The sequence below is a fragment of the Capsicum annuum genome, unplaced genomic scaffold (genome assembly GCF_002878395.1).
Source record: "Capsicum annuum cultivar UCD-10X-F1 unplaced genomic scaffold, UCD10Xv1.1 ctg1934, whole genome shotgun sequence".
NCBI classification, from domain to species: domain Eukaryota; kingdom Viridiplantae; phylum Streptophyta; class Magnoliopsida; order Solanales; family Solanaceae; genus Capsicum; species Capsicum annuum.
This window is the reverse complement of record NW_025825179.1, coordinates 142,477-151,573: the sequence shown is the minus strand read 5'-3', so window position 1 is coordinate 151,573 and position 9,097 is coordinate 142,477. Positions and strand designations below refer to the sequence as shown.

At 39.0% G+C, this 9,097-nt stretch overlaps 1 pseudogene; it reads right to left on the bottom strand.

Moving 5' to 3' along the window:
* Positions 1–2,413: 2,413 nt before the first annotated feature.
* Positions 2,414–8,894, bottom strand: LOC107841205 (annotated as a pseudogene).
* Positions 8,895–9,097: the final 203 nt, after the last annotated feature.

Below are 9,097 nucleotides of genomic sequence, written 5' to 3'. Positions count from 1 at the left end.
GTGTTACCTTCAGAACAGGGTGCTTTACTGCAACAATCACAAAGGGTTCCTCAAAGACCTAGGTATTTATCAGATTACATTTGTGAAAATTCTTATTCTGTCATTTCTCCTAATCCACCTTCTTTTTCATTACATTGTTACTCTTTTTCTACTTTAACTACTTCTAATCAGGTTTTAGTTAATTCTATCTGTCAAATCAATGAACTTTCTATGCTCAAGCGATAATGCATCCTGGTTGGAGCACTGCCATGGCTAATGAACTTGAGGCTTTAGATGACAATAGTACCCAGGACATAGTCGAATTACCACATGGAAAGAAAGCATTGCCTTGCAAATGGGTGTATAAAGTGAAATTAAAGTCAGATGGTTCTTTACAACGATTGAAGTCTCATTTACTGATTCGGGGAGATACACAAAGGGAAGGGATTGATTACACCAAAAATTTCTCTCCCATGGTAAAAATCACTACTATCAGATGTCTTTTATCAATTGCGGTAAAAAGGGATTGGAAAGTTTGCCAGCTTGACGTAAACAATGCATTTTTTCATGGTGATCTTGATGAAGAAATATACATGAGATTTTCCCCCGGATTGACACCACCTTCTTCCAATCATGTGTGTTGACTACAAATTGCTTTATTGGCTAAAGTAGGCATCTTGTCAGTGGTATGCTCGTTTATTTTCAAATTGACAGGGGATTTTGTAACTATTTTGGCCATTTATGTCGATGATATATTGATCACTGAAAACAATACAAAAGAAATTTGTGAGATCAAAGGATTTCTACATTCTGAATTTAAGATAAAAGATTTGGGAGCAGCCCATCATTTCTTAGGAATGGAATTAGTACGAGAAAATGAAGGGATGATCATTACCTAGAGGAAAGTTTCCTTAGAACTTTTAACTGAATTTGACTGTGAGGGTTGTCACACCACTTCTACTCCTTTGGATCCAAGTTTTAAAATTTCTTCCTCCTCTAGTGAGCCACTATCAGATCCAACATTTTATCTGCAACTTCTGGGAAAGCTGAATTTTTTGACCAATACTAGGCCTGATCTAGCTTATACTGTACAAACTTTCAGCCAATATATGCAGAATCCTTGTACTGGACATCTTAAGGTGGCTTATCATGCTTTGCGTTACCTGAGCAAAGATCCAAGATTGGGGCTTTACTTATCTCCCGATCCTTATCTTAAAATCTAAGTATTTTGCGACTCCGATTGGGCTATATATTCAGATTCTCATCGATCTGTTAGCATTTTTTTTTGAGTCTTGGGGGTTGTCCAATTTCCTGGAAATCGAAGAAACAGCCGGTTGTTGTACTCTCTTCTGCGGAAGCTGAGTATCGGTCTATGCGTCGCCTTGTCGCTGAAATTACCTGGATTGTTCGTTTGCTTCAGGACTTGACCGTTAATCCCTCTTTCCCAGTGCCCATTAGTTGCGATAGTTAGGCGGCCATTCATATAGCTCAAAATCCCTTTTTTCACGAATGAACCAAGCATATTGAGCTTGATTGCCATTTCATTCGTGAAAAACTTCTCGACGGTCTAATTTCCTTATCTTTTGTTCCTTCTTCTTCTCAGCTAGCTGACCTGATCACTAAGGCATTGGCAGGGCCTCTTCATCGATCTTTATTGCACAAGTTGCAAGTCCGATCACCGGCCATCAACTTGAGAGGGGGTGGTGCCGGCGAAAATAATTGCACTGTTTCTACTGCTTCAAAAAGAAGAGAAATAAATATAGTAGATGCGGGCTAAAAGTCATCAGTCATATTGGGCCTTAGGGTTATTTTTATTTTTTCCATTCATGTATATATTTAGTTTGTTTTTTATCTTTAGAATAAGTTAGAGGCAGTTTAGGCAGAATATTCTAGAATGACAGCTCACAATATTCTTTTAGGTTTTCCTTTTTTTAGTTTTTCTTTGTGTATAAATACAATGGTAATCTGTATGGTATGACACACAATTATACGAAGAGAATTTTCAATTCTTGCTCTTTCATTCTTTGAAGTTTTTCACAAATAAGTAAACAAAAAGACCAAAAGTTCTCCCTTTTCTTATTACAAGTTAGTCAAAGAGACAGGTCGCAAACAAAAAGATCAACAACAACAGCATACTCGGTGAAATCCCACAAAGTAGGTCTGGGGAGGGTAGAGTGTGCGTAGACCTTACCCCTACCATTTGGATGTAGAGAAGCTGTTCCCAAGAAACCCTCAGCTCAAATTAAGCTAATGCAAACAAACCGACCAAAAATGTAAATCTCTTTTTACAATTGTTGTACTACTGTTGAAACATAAGTACCTTGGCGAAAAAAGTGGCTACCAGAATGTTTCTAAATCACATACAATTGTTACTTATCATATAACGTAGACACATGAAGCAAGTTAACTCAAAAGACAGGCTTAATTGAAAGGACTAATTGATACGGACCTCAACAGAATTTCCATAGTTGTCTTCAGTTTCATGCTGAATATTCTTGGCAGAGATCCCAACCGATTTTGCACAGTCACTTATATGAATCAGCTGAAGAGTGGTTATGTCTACAAAATCCTGTGGAATCGAATACATGATCCAACAACGGTTAATGACTAGTCTTTTAAGGCATGGAAAGTGATCACTACTAGCTCTCCAGTTATGCAAGTACAAATGTTTCAGTCGCAAGAGCTTCAAGTGTGGAAACCCTCCCTCACCTACCTACTTCCCAATCTGCACCAATGCAGGCATCATATCCTAGCTTGAGGGCTTCGGGTTTGGGCAGCTTACCGAGAATCCCCAAATCCTCCCAATGCAAACGAGTACCAGTAAAAGCTAACTTCGTAAGGTTCTTCGGAAAAGTACCTAGAGTAGGAAGAGCAAAAGATGTATCATATATCGGTCTTCCAATTATCTTTCTTATCTTAAACTTCAGTTTCGTAAGCTGATCTAAGCGGCAAAGATCATGGAAGACCTTGTCCCTTCTTATGTAGTCTTCTTGGATACCACATATTTGCAACTTCTTTACATAGGGAAGTAGTCTAAGCATTGATGAAGTACAAGATAGAGGATTCCACCCAGACAGACACTGTAAATTTCTCAAACGCTCACTTCTCTGTATAGACTCATGTTGATTCAAGTAATTCCAGTCCAAAGAGAGATGCCTCAATTATGACATCTTGAAAATTTTCGATGGTAATGTGAAAGGCCTAGTATACTTCCACATGAGAGATGTTGGAGACCTAAGTATTAAAGTTTACAAATACTGAAGGCTAGCTATTGATGGTGGAATGAAAATATCCCAATCATTAGTGGACGCGTAAACACTCAAAGCTAGATATCGCAAGTGAAATAGTTCAACTATACAATTGGGAAAAGCGTCCAATGTAAGTGAAGCAAGATCAAAGACTTATAGTACCTTGAAACGCTTCAACTCTTGAATCATTATTGAGCTTGAGGTGTCTTCAGTAAAGAGGAGAACAGAACAGGAATCATTATTATGAACCATAGACAACTGACTGGAGACAAGTTTGGATTGCTTTGATCGGATGCTGATCCGAACTTGCTTTGTAGAAAAGTACCTGGATTTTGATTATCCGTAATAACATTCACAAAATTTTTGTTTCGATCTTCTATCAAGCAGAGTTCACGGATCACATCATGCATTCCACAAGCTTTTATTTTTCCATCGAAACTACTCCCCCTGTGGATGAAAATTAAGTTTCGATCTATAAGATCTTTAACACATTTTTCTGCCACTTCTTCTATGTTTTTCATTGTTTCTACCTTCAAAAAACCCTCAGCTGCCCATAATTTCACAAGTTTATTCACATAAATCACTTTGTCCTCAGGGAAGATTGTAAAATATAGAAAGCATGGTCTTAGGTGATGTGGCAAGTGATGGTAACTCAAAGCCAACACTCTCATGCATTGGACATCAGGGTCTGTGCTTACCACCGAACTTACATTCTCGGAAACACTTCTCCATTCATCCAATGCTTCACCAATTTTGGAAAGAAGTCCAGCAATAACAATAATTGCCAGAGGTAATCCCACACATTTCTGAGCAATTTGCTTCCCAAGTTGTTTAAATTCAGGGGGGATACAGTGTTCTACGCTCTTCTCTTCAGTAACTTCCAACTTTCATCAAGATTCAAGAGTCGCATTTGATTAGGAGGCTTACCTGCTAGCATATTCAGCTACTTCCGTATTCCGAGTGGTCAACAGTATTCGGCTTCCACAGTTACAATCTGTGAAACATAGCTTGATATCATCCCAAGTTCCTACGATCCATATTATAGGTCCATCCCATGCCTTATTTTTTTTCATTGGCTGCAAGGGTTGAAAATTTGGGAAAAAGAAATGTCAAACAACAACAAACCAGCCCCTGTTCTTGGCAGAAAAAAGAGTCAAAAATTTTTGCATACCTAACCCTTCACTTTGTCAAAATTGGCTACAGAAAAATCTGCTCTTCGATAGTATTTTTTATTTCACCAATGGCATCAATGTGGCTATTTTTTGCCTATATAAGGAGCTTCTCAGCTCATTTGTTTGGGACACCAACACCAACACCAAGATGAGAGAAAAACAATAGAGAGCAGAGTATTTCATAGACTGTGATAAAATTAGTCTGTGAAGGAAAAATTAGAGTGAACGATATTTTAGTAAGTTGGGAGTCAAAAGAGTATTATTTCTTTTGAGTGTGTAGTAGTTACCTTGAGTATTGTATTGTGACTACGGTGTAAAATTCCTTACTAGGTATTTTAGTAAGGCGGAAGTCAAAAGAGGGTTATTTCTTTTGAGTGTGTGGCAGTCACTTTGAATATTGTATTTATGACTACGGTGTAAAAATTCCTTACTATAGTAATATCAGTTTCTCCTCTTGCTCTGTGCTTTTTTCCCTTATTTAGGAGGATTTTCATGTAAAAATCTTGGTGTCATTATTGCTCTTATTGTTCTTTTTGATTAACCATATTATTGTTGTCATAATTATTGCTTTTTATTACCACAATATTATTACCGTAGCGGGATTTATTTTATTTGAAGTCTCACCCAACTCCATTAGTTTTCGGCCTTTTGGGAGGTGCCCAAAAATAAATCCGTGAGGGCTTGGCCCAAAGTAGACAATACATACTAGTGCGGAGTTTGGGTGAAGTTATACGCGGTCCCAACAAGTGGTATCAGAGCCAGGTTCGGATGTGTCGGAGTAATGGACTGTGTTTTTTGAGAAGTTTCCGGTGTGACAACAAGACTAGAGATCTGCAGGTGGTGCCTTGTGTCGAAAGTCTTCTTGACAACTGGTGGTCAAGCGGCGTATTCCATTGGTTGGTAGTAGCGGTATAGAATATTTGGCTGGTGTCTTATGTCGAAAGTCTTTCTAGAAAGTGGTGGTCAGACGGCCTGTCCCTTGGGTGATAACGGTAATACAAGATGTTTGGTAGATTTGTTTGGTAAATCGTATGAAGTGACCTAGAAGTTGGAGATCTGCGGTTGATGCCTTGTGTCGAAAATCTTCTTGACAAGTGATGGTCAAGCGATATTTTCTACTGGTTGGTAGTAGTGGTACAAGATGTTTGGCAAATCATGTGAAGTGACCTAGTAGTTGTAGATCTACGGTTGATGCCTTGTGTCGAAAGTCTTCTTGACAAGTGGTGGTCAAACGGCCTATCCCACTGGTTGATAGTGGCGGTACAAGATGTTTAACAGATCATGTGAAGTGACCTAGTAGTTGGAGATCTACGATTGATGCCTTGTGTCGAAAGTCTTGTTGACAATTGGTGGTCAATCGGTGTGTCCCACTGGTTGGTAGTGGCGGTACAAAATGTTTGGCAGATCTGTTTGGTAGATCATGTGAAGTGACCTAGAAGTTGGAGATTTATGGTTGGTGTTATGTGTAGAAAGTCTTCTTGACAAGTGGTGGTCAAGAGGCGTGCCCCACTGGTTGGTAATAGCGGTACAAGATATTTGGCAGATCTGTTTGACAAATCATGTGAAGTGACCTAGTAGTTGGAGATCTACGATTGATGTCTTGTGTCGAAAGTCTTCTTGACAAGTGGTGGTCAAGCGGCGTGTCCCACTGGTTGGTAGTGGCAGTACAAGATGGTTAGCGAGATCAAATAGATTATCGCTGAAGAGGAGGTCAAAAAGTCAAAGGGTAGAGTCATCCAAATACCCATCCTCAGAGTATTTCCTCGTTAATGATGAGGGCGGGCCAGAAGTCCAGGAGTGAATAAAGTTGTCTACCAGTGGCAAGGGATCACAAGGGTGGAAACCAATTCCCAGAAGAGATAAAGGTCATGAGGAGCATGGTGCGTAGATGACTTAAGGCCACCACAAACCTAGCCATCCAATGGGTTGCGAGGAGTGGCAGTAGATTCCCTACAGAAGAGATCTATGCGGGATGAGTGGGCAGTGAATCTACAGCATGGGCAAGCAGAGCTTGCAGTTGAGGGAATGCTATGCAGGTCAAGAACCAGGCTAGCACCAAGCGGACCATTGGGCCGCGACAACGTAAATAAGGACCTGAGTGCAGGCTTCTTTGCGGGAGACGAGCGTTAAAGAAAGAGAAGGGAAATATGACCAACATTCCTTATTCTTCAGTAGTTGGGAGTTTAATGTATGCAATGATGTGTACCATACCCGATATTGCTCACGCAGTTAGTGTTGTCAGCAGGTTTCTTAAAAATCCAGGAAAGGAGCACTCGAAAGCAGTCAAATGGATATTGAGGTACCTAAGAGGAACCTCAAAAGACTGTTTGTGTTTTTGGAGGATATGATCCAATCTTGAAGGGTTATACAGATGCTGATATAGCAAGTGACCTTGATAATAAAAAATCTACTATTGGATTTTTGTTTATATTTTTAGGGGGAGCTATATCATGGCAGTCGAAGTTGCAGAAGTGTGTCGTACTATCTACAACTGAAGCTGAGTATATTGCGGCTACTGAATCTGGAAAGGAAATGATATGTCTCAAGAGGTTCCTTTAAGAATGACTGAAAATCCTGCGAATATGCTGACAAAGGTGGTCCCAAAAGGCAAGTTTGAATTGTGCAAAGAACTTGTCTGCATGAGCTCTCTCGGAGAAGGCGTGGATACCTCCTTTAGGTGCATGGGACTAGAGGGGGAGATTTGTAGGTCCATCCCATGCCTTATTTTTCTTCATTGGCTGTAAAGGTTGAAAATTTGGAAAAAAGAAATGTCAAACAACAACAAACCAGCCCATGTTTATGGCAGAAAAAACTGTCAAAAATTTCTGCATATCTAACCCTTCACTTTGTCAAAATTAGCTATAGAAAAATCTGCTCTTCAATAGTATTTTTGATGTCACCAATGACATCAATGTAGGCTATTTTTTTTCCTATATAAGGAGCTTCTCAGCTCATTTGTTGGAACACCAACACCAACACCAAGATGAGAGAAAAAAAAATAGAGATCAGAGTATTTCACAGACTGTGATAGAATTACTGTGTGAAGGAAAAATTAGAGTGAGCGATATTTTAGTAAGGTGGGAGTCAAGAGAGTGTTATTTCTTTTGAGTGTGTAGTAGTCACCTTGAGTATTGTACTGTGACTAAGGCGTAAAATTCCTTACTAGGTATTTTAGTAAGGTGAGAGTCAAAAGAGGGTTATTTCTTTTGAGCGTGTGGTAGTCACTTTGAATATTGTATTTGTGACTATGGTGTAAAAATTCCTTACTATAGTAATATCAGTTGCTCTTCTTGGTCCGTGATTTTTTTCTTATTTTGAAGGGTTTCCATGTAAAAATCTTGGTTTCATTATCTCTCTTATTGTTCTTGTTGATTATGTCGGGAAGCAACGCAATCCAACACCGGAGAAATAGAGGAAGCATGTCCAATATTTAAAGTCTCACCCAACTCCATTAGTTTGAGACCTTTTGGGAGGTGCCCAAAAATAAATCCTTGAGGGCTTGGCCCAAACCGGACAATATCATATAAGTGCGGAGTTCGTGTGAAGTTACTCGCGGTCCCAACACATATGTCATCAATGACTACCAAATACCTCCTCCCTTTTAGACATTTTTGCAATCTGTCCGCTAGTTGCCTATCATCTTGGTGCTCATGAAACTCATCAGTCTTTCCACTGGTAGAAGTAAGCAGACTTAGGACAACATTTTTTGCACAATACACTTGTGAAACAGTAGCTTTTGCACGAATGTCAAAGTGTGACATTATGAATGAATCATTGTAGATTTTGTTAGCCAAAGTTATCTTACCAATGCCCCCCATACCTACAATTGAGACAACTTCTAGGTCAGTTGAACCTCTAGCAAGTTGATCTTGCATCATCTCAAACTCATTCTCATGGCCAACCATTATATTCTGAGGCTCCCCAACATGTTGAGATGTAGTACTGGCGAGAGCCAAGTTATGTGCTTATATATCTTCGCTTTTGGTGCACATGTTGTGCGTTTCCATCCACTTGTTGACCCTTGAATCAATGCATCCTACTGCTTGTTGAAGTTTGGGAAAAGCCCCTATTCGTGAAATTAGAGTTTTATAATTTCTTGACTCTGAGTCCTCCATGTCTTCGGTGTGGTAGACAAGCTCTATGATTTCAGCTTCCAAGCTTGTCAATGCTTCATCGTCGCCTGTCGGTTTCTCCATAATATCTCTCAGGGATTCAAGTTTCTTATAGAACGATTGAAAATTACATCGAGTAACTTCCATTGATTGTTGTATGGTCCTCATAAGACAAGTAACAGCAACATAAGCCATTTATCCCTCTCTCAATCAAAAGAAACTCTCTTATATGTGTGATGGAATTGCGAATTTGTCAAAGTTCTGCACTCAAAAGGCTAATTTCACATTGTACATAAAGGGACAGAAATTTCAATGTGATAGTAGTCCAAATTCAAAAATCATATATTTCTCAAATAAAATAGAGAAAAAAAAACAAAATGCCCTAAAAAAACTTTATTAAAGGGACAGGTTGCGAAGAATGCCCATTAACTTAACTTTGCTGGTTTCTCTGATAAACAAATAGAAAGATTGAAAAAAAACCTTTGGTCTTTGTCTTTCTATCTGTTTAATTCAAAAATAAGCAAAATTACGTTAGTGGACAGTTTCATAATAACTTTACAGCTAATTTTGAAGATTCTTCTGTTTA